The sequence below is a fragment of the Oncorhynchus mykiss genome, chromosome 1 (genome assembly GCF_057628025.1).
Source record: "Oncorhynchus mykiss isolate SJ-2025 chromosome 1, ASM5762802v1, whole genome shotgun sequence".
NCBI lineage: Eukaryota > Metazoa > Chordata > Actinopteri > Salmoniformes > Salmonidae > Oncorhynchus > Oncorhynchus mykiss.
Window position 1 is genome coordinate 24,967,269 of NC_143022.1, and position 22,718 is coordinate 24,989,986.

General features: G+C 41.6%; 1 long non-coding RNA gene across 1 annotated transcript in view; it reads left to right on the plus strand.

Annotated features, from left to right (window-relative positions):
- The window catches only part of LOC149985446 (uncharacterized), a 273,803-nt gene that overhangs the window by 226,089 nt on the left and 24,996 nt on the right, over positions 1–22,718 (plus strand). The window lies entirely within an intron of this gene.

Genomic DNA, 22,718 nt, shown 5'->3' on the forward strand with positions numbered 1-22,718 from the left:
TCTGACCATCACACCCTTTATGATTAAGTTATGTTGAGATCTCAAACAATGGAAGCATTATATTGGATTTTTATGTCATAAAATCCTTGAATAATTGTTCAACTGCCACAATGCATTGGAACAGACTTTTATGTAGTCTGTACCGCATTTTCTACTCACACATATTTTTTGATTCTCTGCAATAACATTACCCCCATGTGCTTACTATGCAATACTGTTTTTTTACACTAAATGTAAATAGTGAGGCAATAAAAATATATATTTTCAGCCAACATTAATCTCTGCTTATGTTATCTCTGCTCTCAAAGATGCAAGAATACACAGAGATCAGGTTTTTCCGGGTTCTGGGTATAAAAACATACTCTACTAAGTATTCTCCTGCTTTCTCTATGTAGTTAGAGCATGGAGGACAAACAGTTTTTCCAGTGTGTCTGTGAAATAACCTTGGCAACCCCATAGAACACTATTAGCCAAGCCTCTACCATGCCGCAAATGAGTTCACTGTATCATAGTCTACACTGAACCCTGCTAGGGGGGCATTCTAGTATCATCTGCTTCCAGATAATCTGTTTATATCCCCAAAACCCCCTACACACCAAAACCACCCCAGCTCTCATGACTGCTTCCCTGGGCTATATTGGTAGAGTGGCGATTAGTCTTTGTTTGACCAGTTAAAATTGTGCATTGGCTGAACCCTCATAGCCTCTTTGGATAAAGTCCCGCAGGATTTAAAGCAGTTTGCCTGTAACTCAATCAATGTGTTTGTAGTGAAAATCACTTTGCTTTACTAATTCTGCGAAGTTATGGGCATCACTTGTGTATCTTTTTTGGAGGGCAGAAAAGACAAGTCACGTTAGATGGAAAAGTAAAAAAAGTCCTTCATAGACAAATTAAAGCTGGGACAGATTGTGTCTTGCTGTAATGGCCATTTAATTGGAATCAGCAGTTTGGTTGAATGGCTTTTGTTCAGGGGTAAAATGGGTGTTTAAATTACTCCCTTTGTCTTCTGTCTGTACATCTAAACTTTTTACCATCTTTCTGCTGGTCCACGTGCATGCTACAGCTAGCGATCCATTAATCCCATCAGTGTGATTGCGGAGGAAAAATAAGCACTCAGTCAGTAGATCAATTAGGTGAGGTGGAGGGTTTGATGCTGCTGAACAATCTATGAGAGACACAATGTTAGCACCTAAACTCTGTAGAAGCCACAGAAAAAATATATAAAAGAGACAAGTTCCTTCTGGAGATCGTTCTCCATACTGAAAGAAAGCAGAAAAAGTACAGATCCCTATATCTCAGGGCATCTTGATTGAGTTAAATGCAGTTAGTATTTTTATACATCACCTTCCTTCCTCCTGCTGCTATTCCTCCCTCTCTCTTCTCCCACTTTCTCTCTCTCTCTCTTGCTTTCTATCTCTCCCTGTCACGGCTGGCTGAAGGACTGGACCAAGGTGCAGCATGGTAAGCATACAGTTTCTCTTTATTCAAAAATGACGCCGATAAAATGAAGAACAAAAACCAAACCATGAAGCTTTGGGCTATGTGCCCTGAACAAAGACAAAGTTAACTTCTCACAAAACAGGTTGGGGAAAAGGGTACCTAAGTATGGTTCTCAATCAGACAACGATAGACAGCTGTCCCTGATTGAGAACCATACCAGGCCAAGACATAGAAATATAACATAGAAAAAAGAACATAGACTACTAGAAAATAACAGACTACCCACCCCAACTCACTCCCTGACCAACCAAACACAAAGACATAAAAAGAAACTAAGGTCAGAACGTGACAGTACCCCCCAAAGGTGCAGACTCCGGCCGCAAAACCTGAACCTATAGGGGAGGGTCTGGGTGGGCGTCTGTCCACTGTGGAGGCTCTGGCGCGGGACGTGGACCCCACTCCACCATAGTCTTGGCCCACATAAGTGCCGCCCTTGGCGCGGCGACCCTCGCCGCCGACCACTGACTGGGGACCCCTGCAGCAGGCCCGGAATGGACGGGAGATTCCGGCAGCACCGGAGCGAAGGGCGATTCCGACAGCGCCGGAGCGAAGGGCGAATCCGGCGGCTCCTGACTGACGGGTGGCTCTGGCGGCTCCTGACCGTCTGTCCTGACGGGCGGCTCTGGCAGCTCAGGACAGACGGGCGGCTCTGGCAGCTCAGGACAGACGGGCGGCTCGGCTCTGGCAGCTCAGGACAGACGGGCGGCTCTGGCAGCTCAGGACAGACGGACGGGCGGCTCTGGCCTGCCGAGGTGCACTGTAGGCCTGGTGCGTGGTGGCACTCGGCTGGGGACACGCACCTCAGGGCGAGTGCGGGGAGGAGGCACAGGATACACTGGGCCGTGGGGGAGCACCGGCGGTCTCAAGCGCAGAGCTGGCCCCACCCATTCTGGCTGGATGCCAGCTTCGCCCCGGCAAATGCGGGACGCTGGCACCGAGCATACCGGCCTGTGAATACTCAGCCTCGGTACCGTGCGCATCACCCCATAGCACGGGGCCTGACCAGTCCCATGCTCGCCATGGTAAGCACGGGGAGTTGGCTCAGGTCTGCTTCCTGACTCTGCCACACCCCCCGTGGGGCTGCCTCTCGGGCTTCCTTGCCAGCCATGTTCCCACATACCGTTGGTTCCTCTCTCCGGCTGCCTCTGCTCTCCTAGCTGCCTCCACCTGTTCCCATGGAAGGCGATCCCTTCCCGCCAGGATCTCCTCCCATGTGTAGACTCCTTTGCCATCCAGAACGTCCTCCCATGTCCAGGAGTCCACCTTACCATGCTGCTTGGTCCGTTGGTGGTGGGAAGTTCTGTCAGTGCTGGCTGAAGGACTGGACCAAGGTGCAGCATGGTAAGCGTACATTTTCTCTTTATTCAAAAATGACGCCGACAAAAGGAAGAACAAAGAACAAAGACCAAGTTAAATTCCCACAAAACAGGTGGGGGAAAAGGGTACCTAAGTATGGTTCTCTATCAGAGACAACGATAGACAGCTGTCCCGGATTGGGAACCATACCAGGCCAAGACATAGAAATATACCATAGAAAAGAACATAGACTACTAGAAAAGAACATAGACTACCCACCCCAACTCACGCCCTGACCAACCTAACACAAAGATATAAAAATAAACTAAGGTCAGAACGTGACACTCCCTTTCTTTTTTACACGTCACAGAAAGCGACGAGAAAAGTAAGGGATACCAGCGGCAACCAGCAGATAGAGATATACTGTGGCGCTCCCTGTCCCACTGGAGAATGGAACAGAGAGGGGTGTTAATTATCAGTGTGCAGGCAGAGGAAGAACTTTATCTATTAGAACGGCACACTGATGACAGGGTCATTACCAGAAGTTGCGCTTGAGAGCTGAAAAATGTGCCTTTTAATGTACAGTGCCTTGCAAAAGTATTCATCCCCTTTGTGTTTTTCCTATTTTGTTGCATTACGACCTGTAATTGAAATATATTTTTATTTGGATTTCATGTAATGGACATACACAAAATAGTCCAAATTGGTGAAGTGAAAAAAAATTAAAACGGAAAAGTGGTGCGTGCATATGTATTCACCCCCTTTGCTATGAAGCCCCTAAATAAGATCTGGTGCAACCAATTACCTTCAGAAGTCTCATAATTCGTTAAATATAGTCCACCTGTGTGCAATCTAAGTGTCACATGATCTCAGTGTATATATATACATATACTATACCTGTTCTGAAAGGCCCCAGAGTCTGCAACACCACTAATCAAGGGGCACCACCAAGCAAGTGGCACCATGAAGACCAAGGAGCTCTCCAAACAGGTCAGGTACAAAGTTGTGGAGAAGTACAGATCAGGGTTGAGTTATAACAACAAACCTACCAAGAGAGTGCCGCCCACCAAAACTCACGGAGGGCATTAATCAGAGGCAACAAAGAGACCAAAGATAACCCTTAAGGAGCTGCAAAGCTCCACAGCTGAGATTGGAGTATCTGTCCATAGGACCTATATAAGACGTACACTCAACACTCAGCTGGGCATTATGGAAGAGTGGTCAGAAAAAAAGCCATTGCTTAATTGGTGTTCGCCAAAAGCCATTTATGGGAGACTCTCCAAACATATGAAAGAAGATACTCTGGTCAGATGAGACTAAAAGTTTGCTTTTTGGCAATCAAGGAAAACACTATGTCTGGCGGCAACCAAACACCTCTCATCACCCCGAGAACACCATCTCCACAGTGAAGCGTGGTGGTGGCAGCATCATGCTGTGGGGATGTTTTTCATCAGCAGGGACTGGGAAACTGGTCAGAATAAAAGGAATGATGGATGGCGCTAAATACATGGAAATTCTTAATGGGAAACCTGTTTCAGTTTTCCAGAGATTTGAGACTGGGACGGAGGTTCACCTTCCAGCAGGACAATGACCCTAAGCATACTGTTAAAGCAACACTTGAGTGGTTTAAGAGGAAACATTTATATGTCTAGGAATGGCCTAGCCAAAGCCCAGACCTCAATCCAATTGAGAATCTGTGCTATGACATAAAGATTGCCGTACACCAGCAGAACCCATCCGACTTGAAGGAGCTGGAGCAGTTTTGCCTTGAAGAATGGACAAAAATCCCAGTAGCTATATGTGCCAAGCTTACCCCAAGAGACTTGCAGCTGTAATTGCTGCAAAATGTGACTCTACAAAGTATTTACTTGGGGGGGAGGGGGTGAATAGTTATGCACGCTCAAGTTCTCTGTTTTTTTTGGTCTAATTTCTTGTTTGTTACACAATAAAAAATATTTTGCATCTTCAAAGTGGTAGGCATGTTGTGTAAATCAAATGATACAAACCCCCCAAAAAATCTATTTTTATTCCAGGTTGTAAGACAACAAAACAGGAAAAATGCCATGGGGGGTAAATACTTTCGTAAGCCACTATATATTCTTACTGGACAGCTTTTGTTAAGGGGTCTGGACTAAAGACCACCAAAATAACTCCCACCGGGTACAGACTTCAGTTCAACATCTAGTTTTCATTTAGATTAGGTTGAGCTGTCAACTAATGTAAATTAAGCGTGAAATCCAAAAATAAATCACCATGTCATTGGATTTAAATTAAAAGATGGGTGAAAAAAGGACAAAATTCCCTTACGTAGATGACTTTTTTAAAATCCAATCAGTTTTCCACATTCTTTTCACGTCAGTTCAACAAACAAAAACATGACGTTGAAACAATGTTGATTCAACCAGTTTTGCCCCGTGAGCTGTCTATGTGTGTATCATTAGGCCAGATCGTGAGACAGTCTCCTAGTCTTCAAATAAAAATACATTATTAGGCTAGAAGAAAGAGGGATGTGAGAGCAACTATAGGCATTCTTTCCACCCACAGCACTGGCAAGAATGGTGGCAGGGTGCAAATAGCCTTTCTCTCGCCCTCTTGACAGATGCACTTGAAAACATGTGAATGTGATAGCAAAAGGTGAGTGAGCCTTTCTACGAGCCTCAGACCTCAGGCAAGGTTTTTTGTATCCGTGAATATACAGCATTCATCTTGGGGTTGAGATGTCTGGGTAGCAGGTAGCACGCTTAATCCCATCCCCTGTCCTAGCAGGAGGCCTTTTTCCTCTTGGTAGGCCATCATTGTAAATAATAAATTGTTCTTAATTGACATGCCTAGTTAAATAAAGGTTAAATAAAAATAAATGTTAAAAATGTATCAAAACCTTATGGTTGAGAGAGGTCCATAACCAGAAACAGACTCCAAATCTTGATGAGGAAATACCTTTTTGACACTTATCACAGTAGCTGTTATGAACATGGAATACAGTTGGGCAGTTTTCACAAGGTGAGACATACAGTACATGCAGCCTATTAGCCAATCACTAACAGAATAGATACTCTGCATCACTTTCTTGTGTCACTGCCTCATTGTCCCACACACTGATATGTCGCTGTACTTTTGCCTCTTAATTAACAATAGTTTGTGTTCTCTGTTGTGTACTTACATCTAGTCCTTATAAATCATGTCTCAGATGGGCATTGTCATCATATAGATAATGGTGTTAGCAGCAACTGCCACCAGGAGGTTTCTCCACAATATGTTCATCTTGTTCTTCTCTCATGGCTCTTCTCTCTGCCTGGTGCAAAGACTGAGTGCAAAGACTATGAGTGTCAGCTAGTATCATTAGTGGGACCTGAATACCCCACCTTATCCATCAGGTGGTGATCCCGATCCCACCACCACTACAGGCAGGATAGAGCATAGAAATTGAACATATAAAACACTCTGAGTCACTCTCAAGGCTGTATGAGGTGATTATGCTTTGAATGGAGGCCTTTGAAACACAGGTTCTATCGGAGTGGCCTTGGGTTTAGCCAGGGAATGAAGAGGAGAGACATTGTTCATGTTGGCATGATTTTGACTGACGAAGGGGCTGCAATCAAATCAAAGTTTATTGGTTGCATACACAGATTCACAGGTGTTATTGCAGGTGCAGCGAAATGCTTGTGTTTCTAGCTCCAACAGTGCGGTAATACCTACTGTAGCAGTGAAAAAAACAATACAACATTAATATAGAAAATGTGACAACACTGTCAGATAACCTGATATCACCACAAAGCCTCAGTAGATCAACATAACATATTTGTTCAATTAAGTGGCTACAAAAAGAGACATTTAATGTCTAATTTGTGATTGGAGTGAAATTGGCTTATAACCACAAATTGTTTATATTCAAAACTCTATTATACATTGAATCTTGTTAAATAGAGTTGTACATGTTGAAGGATGAGATTCCAGCTAACAGTAAATAGAGGAGGAAAACATGACAGAATGGATTTTTGATTAATTTGCTAAGCTGCAAGTCACAGCATAAGGTAGAAATCGGGCTATTGGCTGGGCAGAAGCTGCAGTCCTGGTCCAGGAGCAGTGCTTAGGTCAGCATAATGAAGAGGACAACTCACATCAGAGGTGCTAGATGGTAAAACCTGAAATAAACAGACAGTATGTACTGTATCTAGTTTAACATGACACTGTATGTAGGAAATAGTTTGTTATTTACTGCCAAATTACCAAGTTGTAAATTCAGGGTTCCATGCTCTGATGTATACAATATATGCTCTTCTTCCCGATTGGTAGGAGAATGAGCCAATATTACCTCCTAGCCCTGAGGAGAATCAGAAACCATCTGATATGACTTTCATAGTGGCTTTATTTAATCTGAGCAAGGTTTCAGCAAACACTGAAAAACAATTTAATGTGTAATTTAATGGCACCAAACTTGTTTATTTATGTTTATTTCATTTGTGCTGATTGTTATGTACTGAACAAAAATAAAAACGCGACAAGTTTAACTGAATTACCGTTCATATAAGGAAATCAGCCAATTGAAATAAATAAATTAGGTCCAAATCTATGGATTTCACACAACTGAGAAGGGGCACTGCAATTCAGAATTCGTTTTTCTCCACAAAAGGTCTTTATTACAGACAGAAATACTCCTCTGTTTCATTAGCTGTCTGGGTGGCTGGTCTCAGACAGGTGAAAAAGCAGGATGTGGAAGTCCTGGGCTTGTCACGTTCTGACCTTAGTTCCTTTATGTCTTTGTGTTAGTTTGGTTAGGGCGTGAGTTGGGGTAGGTAGTCTATGTTCTTTTTTCTATGTTGTATTTCTGTGTTTGGCCTGGTATGGTTCTCAATCAGAGACAGCTGTCGATCGTTGTCTCTCATTGAGAATCATACTTAGGTAACCTGTTTTCCCCATTTTGGTTGTGGGTGTTTAATTTCTGTTCAGTGTCTGTTCACCTGGCAGAACTGTTTCGTTTTCTCTTCGTTATTATTTTGTGTAGTGTTCAGTTTGTTCAATTAAAAACCTGACGAACACTTACCACGCAGCATTTGGTGGATGGATTATCTTGGCAAAGGAGAAATGTTCACTAACAGGAATGCAAACAAATTTGTGCACAATATTTGAGGTAAATAAGCTTTTTGTGCGTATGGAAAATGTCTGGGATCTTTTATTTCAGCTCATGAAACATGGGACAGAGATATTACATGTTGTGTTCATATTTTTTGTTCAGTATACTACTCCTCATATAGGCGGACTGTATAACAGTATAACGCTATATAACACCTGTGATGACTTGCAGTCTGAGACAGTCTAGTGTAAAGAAGCATTAGCTTTGGCTGTCATCTGACATCAGAACAAACCCAGTGTAAGTGAGACCGTTGTTTAATGTCTCTAATACTAGATGTCACTTTCACTTTCAGCTCTTGTTCTCTAATTTGAATCCAGCAAGAAATTAACTGAGTGCGGATTAATGAATAGATGTGTTTCCAGAGGGTAGGCCAGGAGTGGAGCAGGAAGACTAATTGACCTCTGGTACAGCTTACAGACAGATACGTTCATAGACGTTTTGAACACATTGGATTTTCATATTCCAGATATAAAACTGTTCTCCAATTATTATCACATTCTGCAATCATTCCCCACCAAAATAAAAGTCCTAACAGTAAGATTCAATTATGTATTATCAGGTCCATACTTCTGTATTAAAGACCCTCATATTGCTATCGTGTCATCAGTCCAACCCGTGCTTTATCAGAGAAAGAAAGACAGTTCAGTTTCCATACTGTCCAGGTCTCCATACTCCAATGAACATGTTTCATCCTTAGCTGGGAGACAAGATGATCACAGTCAAGCATGGCTGATTGCTTTCATAATCAATCCAAATCACTTTGATATCTACAGTAATATTATTGGATTTCCTAGCTCTTCCGTCATTAATGAAGTGTGATCTAGAACCAGGGTTCTGAAGGGGCCATGCTCCTGGCTAATAAGGTGTTCCACAAGTAGTTACATGCCCAAGGGCTCCAAGGGGTCACTCAGGCTGAACACTCACAAGGTTCAATTGGCTCCATCTTAAAGGAAGTCGAGATGACATAGGACCAGCTGTTTGAAAAAGCTTATTATCTGCAAAAACAGTCTCCCTGTTATTCTTTTTTTCTTTCTTTCTTTCATCTACCTCACATCTGAGACTCTACACAGAACATAGAATCATGATCAAGTAAAAATTATCAAATGTGTCTGGTTGTAGATACATTTTTTTATTTTTTTTATTTAACTTTTATTTAACTAGGCAAATTATTATTTACAATGACGGCCTAAGCAAATACATTAGTATTCTCTAGATGTATGTAGTGATATGAAAAACAGCACCACAAAATCCCCCTAATGTTCATACACGTTAGTTTATCAAAAACAAATCCGTAAGGCCAACACTACTCCTCTCCTATTCTCCAGTGTGTTGTTTTTAACATTAGGGAATCTTATGCTGAGAGTGAATGTCAGTTAGATGTGAACAATTAGTTTAACTGACATGGCAATGTATAATGATGATGTTTCTCTGTCTGCTTTTGTATATTTTGTAAATTTTGTGAATAGTCTTGTCATGACGTTGGCCTGGGGGGAGGTTTATGACAGTCATAAATACCTCTCCCCCCTTTTTCCTCTCTCTACCCTACTGATGTTACATTTGCAAAACCCTTGGTTAACAGAGATTCTGAGAACATCAGAAGGTGGGAAATTAACTATATTCTGATAATCCGACCAATTGAACATATGCGGATGTACTTAATGAATATGATGTCAGTTCGGTTGTCATCTGAGACATTCTCATCAATGATAAGATGACATAAACTCTACAGTGGAAAGTCTACACATCAGAGTTATCGGATTCACATGGAATTGTTGTTCAATTTAAAATGTTTGAATATGAAATTATTCGTGATGGGATGAAATAGGATTTTAGCTTCTAAGATGTGAGATTTGGATTTTCATAAGGTAGGGAGGGCTCTGCTCAATCAGTGGCCCGCCCCTGTGAAGAGACATGGGCTATAAAACCTTTCAAACACACCCTCCTCTCCCTTCCTATATAAAGCCTTGACGACAATATAACCTGCTGTTCCGAGGATGTGAGGACGACGGTCCGATGTCAGAATGGTTCAGAAAATAACTACAGAACGAAGCCGACATCAGTGTGAGCTTTGGTTGCGAATGGTATGAACTTTGAACTCTTTTTCACTACAGAAGTGATACCTCCTAGCCGTTGAGTTAGCAACAGCAGGCTGCAAATGCAGGTTAGGAAGGAACAGACAGAGTACCCCGTCTACCACACAACGACGTTACTACAACGTATTCAATTTACCAGCAGAGACATTCTTCAAAGGACAAAGGACTCGGTTGGGCAACACGACCTTCCATCTACCAAAAACCTACCGAAGCGCAGCTCAGAGTAAATATTTATTGCATTTTCCTTTTCAAAATGGGCGGTAATTTAGAATGTATAAGATATTGTATTCACGATAGCACAGCTTCACCCTTTGTTCCTCAGTCTTCCCGCTCTTTCACTCAAACCCAGCCTTTTTCTTTTGTGTAACAAGCTGTCATATCTGTTCCGCCCGCTAGGGACGTTTTCCTTTATGATGTAATTTGTAATCAAGTTCTGATTTAATAACGTGTATGTGTCATTCTGTGTGATTAGTTAGGTATTTAGTAAATAAATAATTAAACCCAATTTTATATTGCTGATTCAACTTGTTAGCCAGGGTTCGCGCAGATAACCAAGAATTTACAACTTTCAGATGAGACTGAATTAAGATGACGATTAATATTGACTGCTATTAACCTCTTGCGACGAGCAAACCCCTATCCGGGAGCGTAATCATAGCCTCAAATGCATTAGCATAACGCAACGGACATAAATACCCCTAGAAACTTTTCCTATTCATGAAAATCGCAAATGAAATGAAATAAATATATTCAAACACAAGCTTAGCCTTTTGTTAACAACACTGTCATCTCAGATTTTCAAAATATGCGTTACAGCCAACGCTAGACAAGCATTTGTGTAAGTTTATCATGGCATAATGCTATGCTAGGCTCTGCTGGCAGCAGGCAACATTTTCACGTTTTCACGTTTTCACGTTCAACATTTTCACCTTTGAAGAACTTCAGATGCTTTCACTCAGGAGACTCCCAGTTAGATAGCAAATGTTCCTTTTTTCCAAAAATATTATTTTTGTAGGCGAAATAGCTCCCGTTTCTTCATCATGCATGGCTGAGAAATCGACCGGAAAATGCTACAACTGTAAAGCCAAACTTTTTTCAAAATTTGCTCCATAATATCGACAGAAACACGGCAAACGTTGTTTAGGATCCATCCTCAAGGTGTTTTTAACATACAGTATATATTCGATAATATATCCGTCGAGGCAATTGGTTTCTCATAAGAAGCGATTGGAAAAATGGCTACCTCAGCATTTTACGCAAGGTTTTCTTGCGGGAGACACCATGTGACCACAGCCATTCTTCAATGGAAATGCCTAAAAAGACGTCACAATGCTGTAGACACCTTGGGGAATACGTGGAAAACGTAAGCTCATTCCTAGCTCATTCACAGCCATATAAGGAGTCATTGGCATGAGGCGGTTTCAAAAAATGCGGCACTTCCTGGTTGGATTTTTATCTGGGTTTCGCCTGTAACATCAGTTCTGTGGCACTCACAGACAATATCTTTCAGAGTTTCTTCTTTCCAAAGCTGTCAATTGTATGCATAGTCGAGCATCTTTTCGTGACAAAATATCTTGTTTAAAACGGGAACGTTTTTCATCCAAAAATTAAAATAGCGCCCCCTAAATCCAAGAGGTTAATGTAAAATATTACAAGGTCTTTAAGAGTTTATTCGGAAGATAACAGCTCTATAAATATTCTTTCATGGTGCCCCGACTCTCTACTGAATTACATTTACATGATTAGCCCAATCAGGTAATATTAATTACGGAGAAATTATTTTATGGAATGGCTTGTCATATCACTTAATCCGGCATAGCCAAAGATGCGATTATCTAGAGTCTACTCTAGATAATCTATTCTATTGTACTAGGTACTGATTTATAGATTTTCTGATGTATTTTCTTGCCTTTTTTCATGTGACATACGCAATTATCATTGAAAGGTGAGTGTGCCGACAATTTACACTGATGATGGCCTGACGATGGCCTGTTTGTGTTTAATTTTCACCTTCTATTTATCCACTTTCCTGAACTATGAAATATTATTTTGGCACCATGATGTTTCAATAGGCATCTTTATTTTGCATTTATGTCACAGTTTTGCATTCAAGCCTCAGTTTTGGATTTATTCCTTTTTTCGACAGTGTGCGGGTCTCTATTTCTTCCAGAAATCATTATACAGACATGTACGTATAAAGAAACATTATAAAGACATGTTACATTACTCGTGAAGCGATGGAACTTAGAATTCACTAACTGAACACAAGACATGCTCATCTGTTTCAGTAAATTGTGGATGTCTATTTGGAAGTTAATATTTCTGCATAAATTAGGAATTTTGTTACGAGAAAAAAAAATCTAACTCTCTCTCACAACATTTCAAGTTTGAACATTTGCTCAGCTTAGCAAATGTAGCCTCTGGCAATTGCACCCGTCTCATTCAAACAGTGTGTCAGAAGAGCAAACAACAAACTGTGGAGAGATCAGAGCAGATGGCTGGAGTGGTAGAAACAGTGGGCTGTCTCCCTGACAGGAAATGATGAAGTCTATGGAGGTAGTCTTTGAGCCATTTAGAGGCGGATTTTGTCTCACTGTCTTACTGCAGGGTCTCACAAAGAGTGGGAAACTGCAGTTCAAGAGATTGCCTGATAAGGATCCCACCTGTTTTCATGTTCTCCAAACAACAAGCCAATCCAAAATGTCAAGCTACAGGTCCACTTTGTGAGCTGTAAACACTTAGAATCGTTATTTCTCCAAATTGGCCTCTCGATGATGTAGGCACTTCAATGCTTGGGTGACTCCTCTCATACTCAATTAAACAAATTTGTTTGTCCAGGAACAGATTCCAGCACACAGCTGGCACAGAATTGAGCCGCTAAAAAATACCATGAGTTCAAACAAGTTGTTAGAACGTTTTGCTTCCTGTTACAACTTAACCAAATATACATAACCATTGAAGCAGTATAGAGTTAGAGAGTTAGAGAATTAGAGTTAAATAATAAATTCATAAATAATTCATTCAAAAAAGCATCAGCTACTACACCACAAATCATTTTAGGACAGATTCTGTAGGACTACTAAACAAGGTTCAACAATGATAAGCTGGTCCTGTAAGAGTTTTTAGACTTCAACAACTGAAGATCCATGATGACATTAAAGCATAATATACATTGAGTGTACAAAACATTAGGAACACCTGCTCTTTCCATGACATAGACCGATTAGGTCAATCCAGGTGAAAGCTATGATTCCTTATTGATATCACCTGTTAAATCCACTTCAATCAGTGTAGATGAAGGGGAGGAGAGGTTAAAGAAGGATTTTTAAGCCTTGAGACAATTTAGACATGGAATGTGCATGTGTGCCATTTAGAAGGTGTGTGGGTTAGACAAAATATTTAAGTGCCTTTGAACGGGATATGGTACTATGTGCCTTGCACACCGTTTTTAGTGTGTATCAAACAGTTTCCTGTGTGTATCAAGAATGGTCCACAACCCAAAGGACATTGTGCCAACTTGACAGCTGTGGGAAGCATTGGAGTCAACATGGGCACCATCCCTGTAGAACGCTTTCGACACCTTGTAGTCTATGCCCTGACGAATTGAGACTGTTCTGAGGCCAAAAGGGAGTGCAACTCAATATCAGGAAGCATACGGCATGTCCAGATATCTGCCGACCCCCCGGGGTTAAACATTGATATCTCTAATCAGCGCCTGGTGCCCCCCACCCCGGTTGTAGACAGAATTCACCGCCTTTGTTCTCTAAACCAAATATACAGGGTGTTGCATACATGATATCTCCCGAAAAAATGCCACCACTGCCCTGTAAACTCATTCCTTACTTTCGCTAGTTGGGGACAGAACGCGGAGCGAGTCTAGTGGAGCATATACTTTAATTAACACTATGTTAGCACAGCTTTAGCGCAAACCCACAGCCCCGAATATTTAGCTGCCAGGACAGATTAAAAAAGATGTGAATCCCTCCTAATGGATATTTCTGAAGGATACTGGACATAAGTGTTTGGGAAGCGATCAATTTTCGGCGTAAGTCCAAATAATTACATACCCAAGAATATTTATATATTAAAAAATGAAAAGTGGGCACTCTGAACGACTTCGTAAGACACCAGGCAGCAGTCCCAGGACATAACATTAGGAAGCCCTCCTAATGGATATTTCTGGAGGTGAGTAAGTGAAAAATATATTTTAAGTTTTGTTTGAATATTATCGTGATATTATTGTAATATTAAACACGGGTTATTTGTGTATTTCAGGCCAAATGCACATATGATAAAGTGTATATATTTCGTATAACTGTTAGAGAATATTAATGTTTGTTAGGGACCCCATCATTTATGCAGCTTTTAAGAGGTTTAACGGATCTGGAACACAATGAGTTAGACGATGATTCTCAGTCTCAAAACCCCGGCAGCCAATCGCCATCAGCATATTTTCGACGTAAGTCCAAATAATCACTTACCCAAGAATATTTAGAAATTAAAAAACAAATAGTGTGTACTATTTTAAAAGCATTTTTTTGTATTTACAGCCGACATACAGCCAAGAAGGATAAAGGCATCGTTATGGACAACTGACACAACGGGTGACTTGGATGCAATTCTCCCGTTCTGCACAAACTTTTTTTCCAGCACACCGCAAACAGAGAATTTAAACGTCCCCCCCCCGACAACTCCCCCGGGAACCGCAACCCACTCGCTACACATTCCATGTCCCAACAACCAACTGGCCCAAGTGCATTGCTCTGAATCAACACCTCCAGAAAATTACTGTGCAGGGAACTTGAGGCTTCACAATTCGGCGCTCTATGGATACGGTACGATACCATTATACATTTGTTATTAGTTATACGTCTTTTATTAGTTATACCTCTTTTGATAGACTGTTAAAACAAGGTCAAATAATGTTTTATTTCAGACTCCAACGATACAGGCAGAATTGGGAACGCTTGATGAAAAAAGTCACGCCCACCCGGTTTCCCCCCGGTTTCAAAAAAGCTGAGGTATTTTAACTATGTATTGTTAATATATAGTATTATACCTGAAATGTATTTGACATTTTATGTATCTAACATATTTTTATATTTAATAACCTATTTTGTACGTATTATTTTCTTTCAGACTCCTCCCCGGTGAAAAACGGCACAGAAGGCCACATACATCTCGAGCTTCCGGCTCACCGAACATTCCCAATGAAACAACCAAAGCGGAGGATATCCCTGTTTTTAATGACATTTCAGAGGTTGACGACCAGTTATTCTGTGATGCGGCCAACCTTCTTGACCCCGACAATTCTATGGCGTCAACATCAGGATCTGAAATAGAACAAGCAAGGTTTTTCACAGTCTTTTCCAGGGCTTTGAAATCGAGGAACGTTTTGCTATACAAACGACTGGGGGTTTTACTTGAGAGACAGTACCAAGACGATATGTTATTCTGGCATAGAACAATTCCACGCATGTTAAACAGCAAACCGATTAAAAAACGCAAATACAAGCGCTAAAATCATATATGTAACACGGATCATTCCAGAAATACCCCAAAACGCACATCCTTAATTATCCAAATGGCAGAACCACAGGAACAAGTTGAGACAGTTGAAAGCCTCTTAGCACAGATACCGCCAGAACTCCTAGAAATTATTAAACGTATGAATGAGGCGGGGGTAACAGACAAAATACCGATAGATGAAAGCATATTATCACAGATTCCAGCCAAACTCCTAGAAAGGATTAATCGTATGAACGAGTCAGGGACGCCCGATCACAGATTCCCGAAGCCCTCATAACACTAATTAATCGGATGAACGAGATCCGGACATTTTCGGCACCCGCTACACCAACAGCGACATCCCAACCGTTAACGCCCATGTCCGTACAGTCTGAAAAGCAACACAATGTTTTTTGCGGAATTGGAAAATTGTCTAATAAATCAGATGAACGAGAGACAGACATCTTCGACATCCCAACCGTTAACGCCCATGTCCGCAGAGTCTGAAACACAACATGATGTTTTTGGGGAATTGGAAAATTGTCTAATAAATCAGGAGGGAGATGGTATTGATAGACGTGTCCGGGTTGTGTACCGAAATAAATTCAACAATACAGAGATTCGACAGGTTTTCAATTTCCTATGGGTGAATCAGAATCTTGACTATGCTGTGTTTTACGTAATGATATTGGACACTCTGAACGATCTGTTAGACAGGGCAAGAGATTATGGCGAACCACATGATGTCTTACAGTTGGAAATTTGTGCAGATAGCCTGCATAACACAGTATCTCTTATTTTACCCAATGGCGATGCAGATCTTGAACAATTTATCGCACTGCTAGAACGCCTTGTTCAGTCAAATTTAGCCGTCATAGCAGATCGGACCCTCAAGCTTGTAGTGCAAATAATACGTCAACCCCAGGGTGGTGGTGGTCAGAGAAGGAAGCTTGATAGCCTAATGCAGTCAGAAATCATAAGCAATAAAAGGGCCTACCTCATAAACGTTCACAATCCAGGTAATAAGCTATGCTTTGCAATAGGCCTAGCGCATTTACTTAACCCTGGATGTACTGATCTGACGGCATTGCAAAAGGCTAGAGAGCTCCAAACGGCCGTGGGTCTCGGTATACAGGATGCTGTGGCTTTCTCTGCCATAGTCAAATTTGAAAACTTTCTGAATATCAAGATTGTGGTTTTGTACCACAGTAGAGCTAATGCAGCTCTCTTGAAGTTCCAAAACAACCCCCAACCGCATCCTCAGATTCTGTACTTTTATGTGCAAAACGAACATTACGCCGTTACCAACATCACGGCGTTTATAGGGGCACCATATGTGTGTCCATCCTGCCATACCGGCTACACCCGAAAGGGGGGGAACTCGTGCCGTTATAACTGTTCAGTATGTCATAGGGTTGTACATCAGGAATATTTCCATATTGTTCAGTGATAGGCGTTCATTCAACGGAGACGATCCTGTCGACGGTTCTATAGAACCCTTTTTTAACCTTAATAAGTTTTGCAGGTTCCGATTAACTTTTTGCAATAAAAAACACCGTCCTTATCTTTGATATTATACCAGCTATGGGGGTATGTAATCTCGCTGAGACCTACTTCCCAGGCCTCTGATAACTCTATAGGCTTTGGAAAATTGGTTGTATAATTCGAACTCTGATTATTACGATATACATGTGCGGACGCATTACTGGGGAGAGTCAGGTAGAAGCCGCTGTGTTCCATGATGCACTCCTGTGTACACGCAAATGATGATGTATTTTATCATGCATGTGGGTTTAAATTAACCCCCGATGCCTCCACCACATCCTGCTCTAATACCCAACTGTTGAACTTTTGGGGACAGTTTTTCCAGCGGACCAGCACCCATTTTTGACCCTTTTCTCTCTTTTGATCTAGAATCTCCTCCATGTGAAAGACTTTGTCTTTACCCAACTGTACCTTCTGTAATTCCTTCTCATAAAAAGATCCCTCTATAAGTTCCCCGTCATAATCTTTTAATTTGTAGACCTGGGGTATGCGCGGCAGACATTCGGTAACCGTGAACAACTCATCGCTGTAGCCTTGCTCATATTTTTGGACGAAAACACCCCATATTTTTTGACGAAAACACCCCTCAACTTGGATATACGCACCAAGTCCCCCACAATGAATTTAACATTTATTTTTTTCTTACGGCAAAGGGGGAACAAACCATACAGATTTTTAAAGACTTGAAAAGAGTTTTCAGAAGAGACCTCGGAGGGTTTCATCCGTATACTCTTATGGTAACTATTGTTGTACCCCATTACTAAATCTTGAACTATATCGATATATCTATGCGTGTTGTGAGCTGTAAAATAGCGCCACATCCGCTCCTTCAGAGTTCTGTTAAAGCATTCAAAAACTGAAGCTTTCAAATCCGAGCCTGTAGCAAAATGTAGTATATTGTGCTTCTTCGTGAGTTTCTGAAAAGTATTATTAAAAAATTATTTTCCGCCATCAGTCTGCACTTTCTTGGGGGCTCCTGCCTCCTTCAAGATAGAGTCAAAGGCCCGGGTCACCTCTGCCCCGCTCTTATTTTTTAAGACCCTGACAAAAGCTATTTTAGAGAAAATATCTATAACCGTTAGCATGTAGCGATTTCCATCATTTTTATCTGCAAGGGCCTGCATGTCACATAGATCCGCCTGAAATTGGGACAATGGTTGGGTAGAAAAAACTATATTTCTTTAAAATGGTTTTCTTACGGGTTTATGTAGAGTGTGCGCATCCTGCTCTGATAACCACTTATTCACTTTAGCATCGTTTAACCGGCTACCTGTTTCTTCGGCTATAGCTCTCTGTAAACATTCCTTGCCACCCTAAGACCCAGGATTAGAGGGATTATAATAAATGTTTTTCAACATCTGCTCCGCCATCCTTATTGCCTCTCTGAGGTGCAATAACGTTAATGAGCCTCTTTCAAATAACAACATTTCATTTTAATTTTTTTGATTTTTATTTTCAAGAAAACATTATGTATTATGTATACAGACAATTCAGAATTCGTTGCAGGATACATGTCCCCGTTTTCTCAATGATCATCATCATGCAACACCCTGTATATTTGGTTTAGATTAACAGGCTTGTGTCGCTGAATTTTTAAAACACACTCATCCGCTATATAAGTATATAAACAACAGATATGATACATGTTACAATTAAATGGTGTTTCAAACAAATAAAGTAAAATCTTAGACAAAGTTGTTTCTAGTTCTTCAGAATCACCCCCAAGACAGGATACCAATTGTGTCCATTGTAGACTCTCGCCCGCATGTCGTACATGATTCATGATTTGTTCCATTTTCAGCACACGCTCTACATTAGTCCCGGAATTGTGGGTTGTGTAGAACGTTACATTGTTCACTTGATTTTCAATAATTTGATGCATAATATTTGTAAGTTCTCTCAAAAGAAAAAACGTATTTATTCTCTCTAACATCGTGTACACATAGTTACCCATTGCTTTACATCTAAATAACACAAATGTCACTCGGTCTCTTGGGGTTTATTGAGCCAGAAAGTCATCACATCAGCCACCACAGCTTCCCTGTATTTGCTATCGTCCACCAGGGTGTCGGATTTTTTTGAGTTTCTCGTGGATGTAGATCGCCTCCTTCAATTCATGTAGGAAAGCCTCGGTTACCCCGTAAACTCTGGGAATAGACGGCACAAGACCCACAGACTCCAGGGCTCTGACCAGCGATGGTATAAACCTGCAGGACCAAAGTCTTTTCACCAGCGCCTCAAAATGGTTGAAGAAGTAGTATCTTGGGGGTTCGTATAGGCATGGATGCCTGCGCTGGCTGGGGTGATTGATCTCACAACCGATGCATTTTTCTCATATATACTCTCCAATCACCACGTCTAAAAGCGTGGTTACAGAGGCCTTGATGGTGTCCACAAAAATAGTACTGACCACCCCATCAAACACGTCCTCAGGCTGTGTACATGTAGGGGGTGTCGTGGGTCTTGCCAGGGGGGAGTAGAATGTTGGGCTGCAAGGCATACAATCCTTAGGGTCGGGCCCCCATGACATTTCGGAGTCCTGGTATGTGGTAGGAATATCCATGATTAATGCGTAAGTGAAGAACTGTAGGTTTTAAGGACCCTCCTTTTATTGTTGAACCAGCCCTCTGGGTATCAGGGCGTGGTTAACGCAGCCACGTACTTAGTTTTCTTCGGGGGTTGACCCTTCTGACGATGTACCTTCTTGGGTCTCCTTTGAATCATAATCCTCGGGATTCGTATATATTATGCACTTCTTTAGCCGAACAATGCTCTGTCGCTGTTGGCTCTGTACTGCTCTAGCGTCCAACAAGTCCAACATTTTCAATTCCATTAAATCCCAACTTTTAAAAGGAATAAGCATGCGCAACCTAAAATCCCCAGTCAGGCCTCCATCACGAATGTTTTGGTTGCGGATTTCCTCGTTGATGATATAGAACTCCACGCAGCCCCATGGAAGTCCATTCTTTCTTTGTATTTTCACCCTGTGAAATACTCTTCCTGAGGAGTCAGGGGTACCTTCCCAACGGGTCTCGTAGCCTGGGAACAAGCTATACCCCTTGGTGATAAGTCTCAGTTCGGGACACAAAACCTGGCGAAAAACCGTCCAGTCTTCAACCCTATAGTCCACTCCTAATGTCTGGTTGGTATATTCTTCTCCTTCGGCTACCGTATAGAGGTTCACTCTACAGGCCAAGTAATCAAACAGATACCCCCATTGCTGTCCATTAGACATCAGCACTTGATCTTTCAGCGCAGTTGCGGGCGGTATCTGGGTTCTATACACACTTAGAAACCACTTTTTTGGCGCATCGTATATTGCGGCATTATACTTGGCCCTTTCTCTATGTTTTAGCCGCGGTCCTGCTTCCGTTGTTACAGTCAACACAGCTTTGCCACTGATCACAGAATCCATGTTTAAAAATCTTATTTACTGTTCTGGGGTCGCATGCCTTGTTCTGGACTTTTATTTATAATGCGTCTGCCACAGCCAATACCCCGGACATTCCTGCTTCATTAGATAACAACCATAAGGGCAATAAAACTGGGGGTGTGGGTCCATACTCTTTCAAAAGTTCAAACACAGAACCCCCCTAGTTCAACCAGGTCCCTAGACATCAATCAGCATGACAACTTCAAAGGATGCAATATAGATATAAAATAACACACCCTCTAACACGTGACCACAGGAACAGGATTCCTGGCCGGAGGCCCATATTTGGACATGTATACGTCATCATGGACACAGGGTCATAAATCAAAATTTTGACCCGTGCCGTCTACTTTATTCTCTCTAACACCGTGTCCAAAGCAGGGCCAGAAGTATACAGAATGGTGTCCACAATGCCCACAATGTGTTGGCTCTCATCATTTCCACTTGTTTCTCGCAGTGTATGAGACACCAGCCATAACTGTATTTCTCGAACACTGAGAAATCCTCATAATGGGGTGAAATTAGTCCAATGTCTGCAGATCTTCAGATTAAGTGCAGGAGTATAATTGTCCAAGTAGAGTTCTTAGCGGATGCATACAGTATGATGGAGCCAATCAACAGTTAAAGTGAGAAGACTGTAGGAGTCTAGGCAAGGTTGCATATCTGTAACTCTGAGGTGAGTCAGAAGAGCTGTAGAGAGCTAATGAATCATGCTCTATATACAGTGCATTGCGAAAGTATTCGGCCCCCTTGAACTTTGCGACCTTTTGCCACATTTCAGGCTTCAAACATAAAGATATAAAACTGTATTTTTTTGTGAAGAATCAACAACAAGTGGGACACAATCATGAAGTGGAACGACATTTATTGGATATTTCAAACTTTTTTAACAAATCAAAAACTGAAAAATTGGGCCCCTTTACTTTCAGTGCAGCAAACTCTCTCCAGAAGTTCAGTGAGGATCTCTGAATGATCCAATGTTGACCTAAATGACTAATGTTGATAAATACAATCCACCTGTGTGTAATCAAGTCTCCGTATAAATGCACCTGCACTGTGATAGTCTCAGAGGTCCGTTAAAAGCGCAGAGAGCATCATGAAGAACAAGGAACACACCAGGCAGGTCCGAGATACTGTTGTGAAGAAGTTTAAAGCCGGATTTGGATACAAAAAGATTTCCCAAGCTTTAAACATCCCAAGGAGCACTGTGCAAGCGATAATATTGAAATGGAAGGAGTATCAGACCACTGCAAATCTACCAAGACCTGGCCGTCCCTCTAAACTTTCAGCTCTTACAAGGAGAAGACTGATCAGAGATAAAGCCAAGAGGCCCATGATCACTCTGGATGAACTGCAGAGATCTACAGCTGAGGTGGGAGACTCTGTCCATAGGACAACAATCAGTCGTATATTGCACAAATCTGGCCTTTATGGAAGAGTGGCAAGAAGAAAGCCATTTCTTAAAGATATCCATAAAAAGTGTTGTTTAAAGTTTGCCACAAGCCACCTGGGAGACACACCAAACATGTGGAAGAAGGTGCTCTGGTCAGATGAAACCAAAATTGAACTTTTTGGCAACAATGCAAAACGTTATGTTTGGCGTAAAGGCAACACAGCTCATCACCCTGAACATACCATCCCCACTGTCAAACATGGTGGTGGCAGCATCATGGTTTGGGCCTGCTTTTCTTCAGCAGGGACAGGGAAGATGGTTAAAATTGATGGGAAGATGGATGGAGCCAAATACAGGACCATTCTGGAAGAAAACCTGATGGAGTCTGCAAAAGACCTGAGACTGGGACGGAGATTTGTCTTCCAACAAGACAATGATCCAAAACATAAAGCAAAATCTACAATGGAATGGTTCAAAAATAAACATATCCAGGTGTTAGAATGGCCAAGTCAAAGTCCAGACCTGAATCCAATCGAGAATCTGTGGAAAGAACTGAAAACTGCTGTTCACAAATGCTCTCCATCCAACCTCACTGAGCTCAAGCTGTTTTGCAAGGAGGAATGGGAAAAAATGTCAGTCTCTCGATGTGCAAAACTGATAGAGACATACCCCAAGCGACTTACAGCTGTAATCACAGCAAAAGGTGGCGCTACAAAGTATTAACTTAGGGGGGCTGAATATTTGTTAAAAAAGTTTGAAATATCCAATAAATGTCGTTCCACTTCATGATTGTGTCCCACTTGTTGTTGATTCTTCACA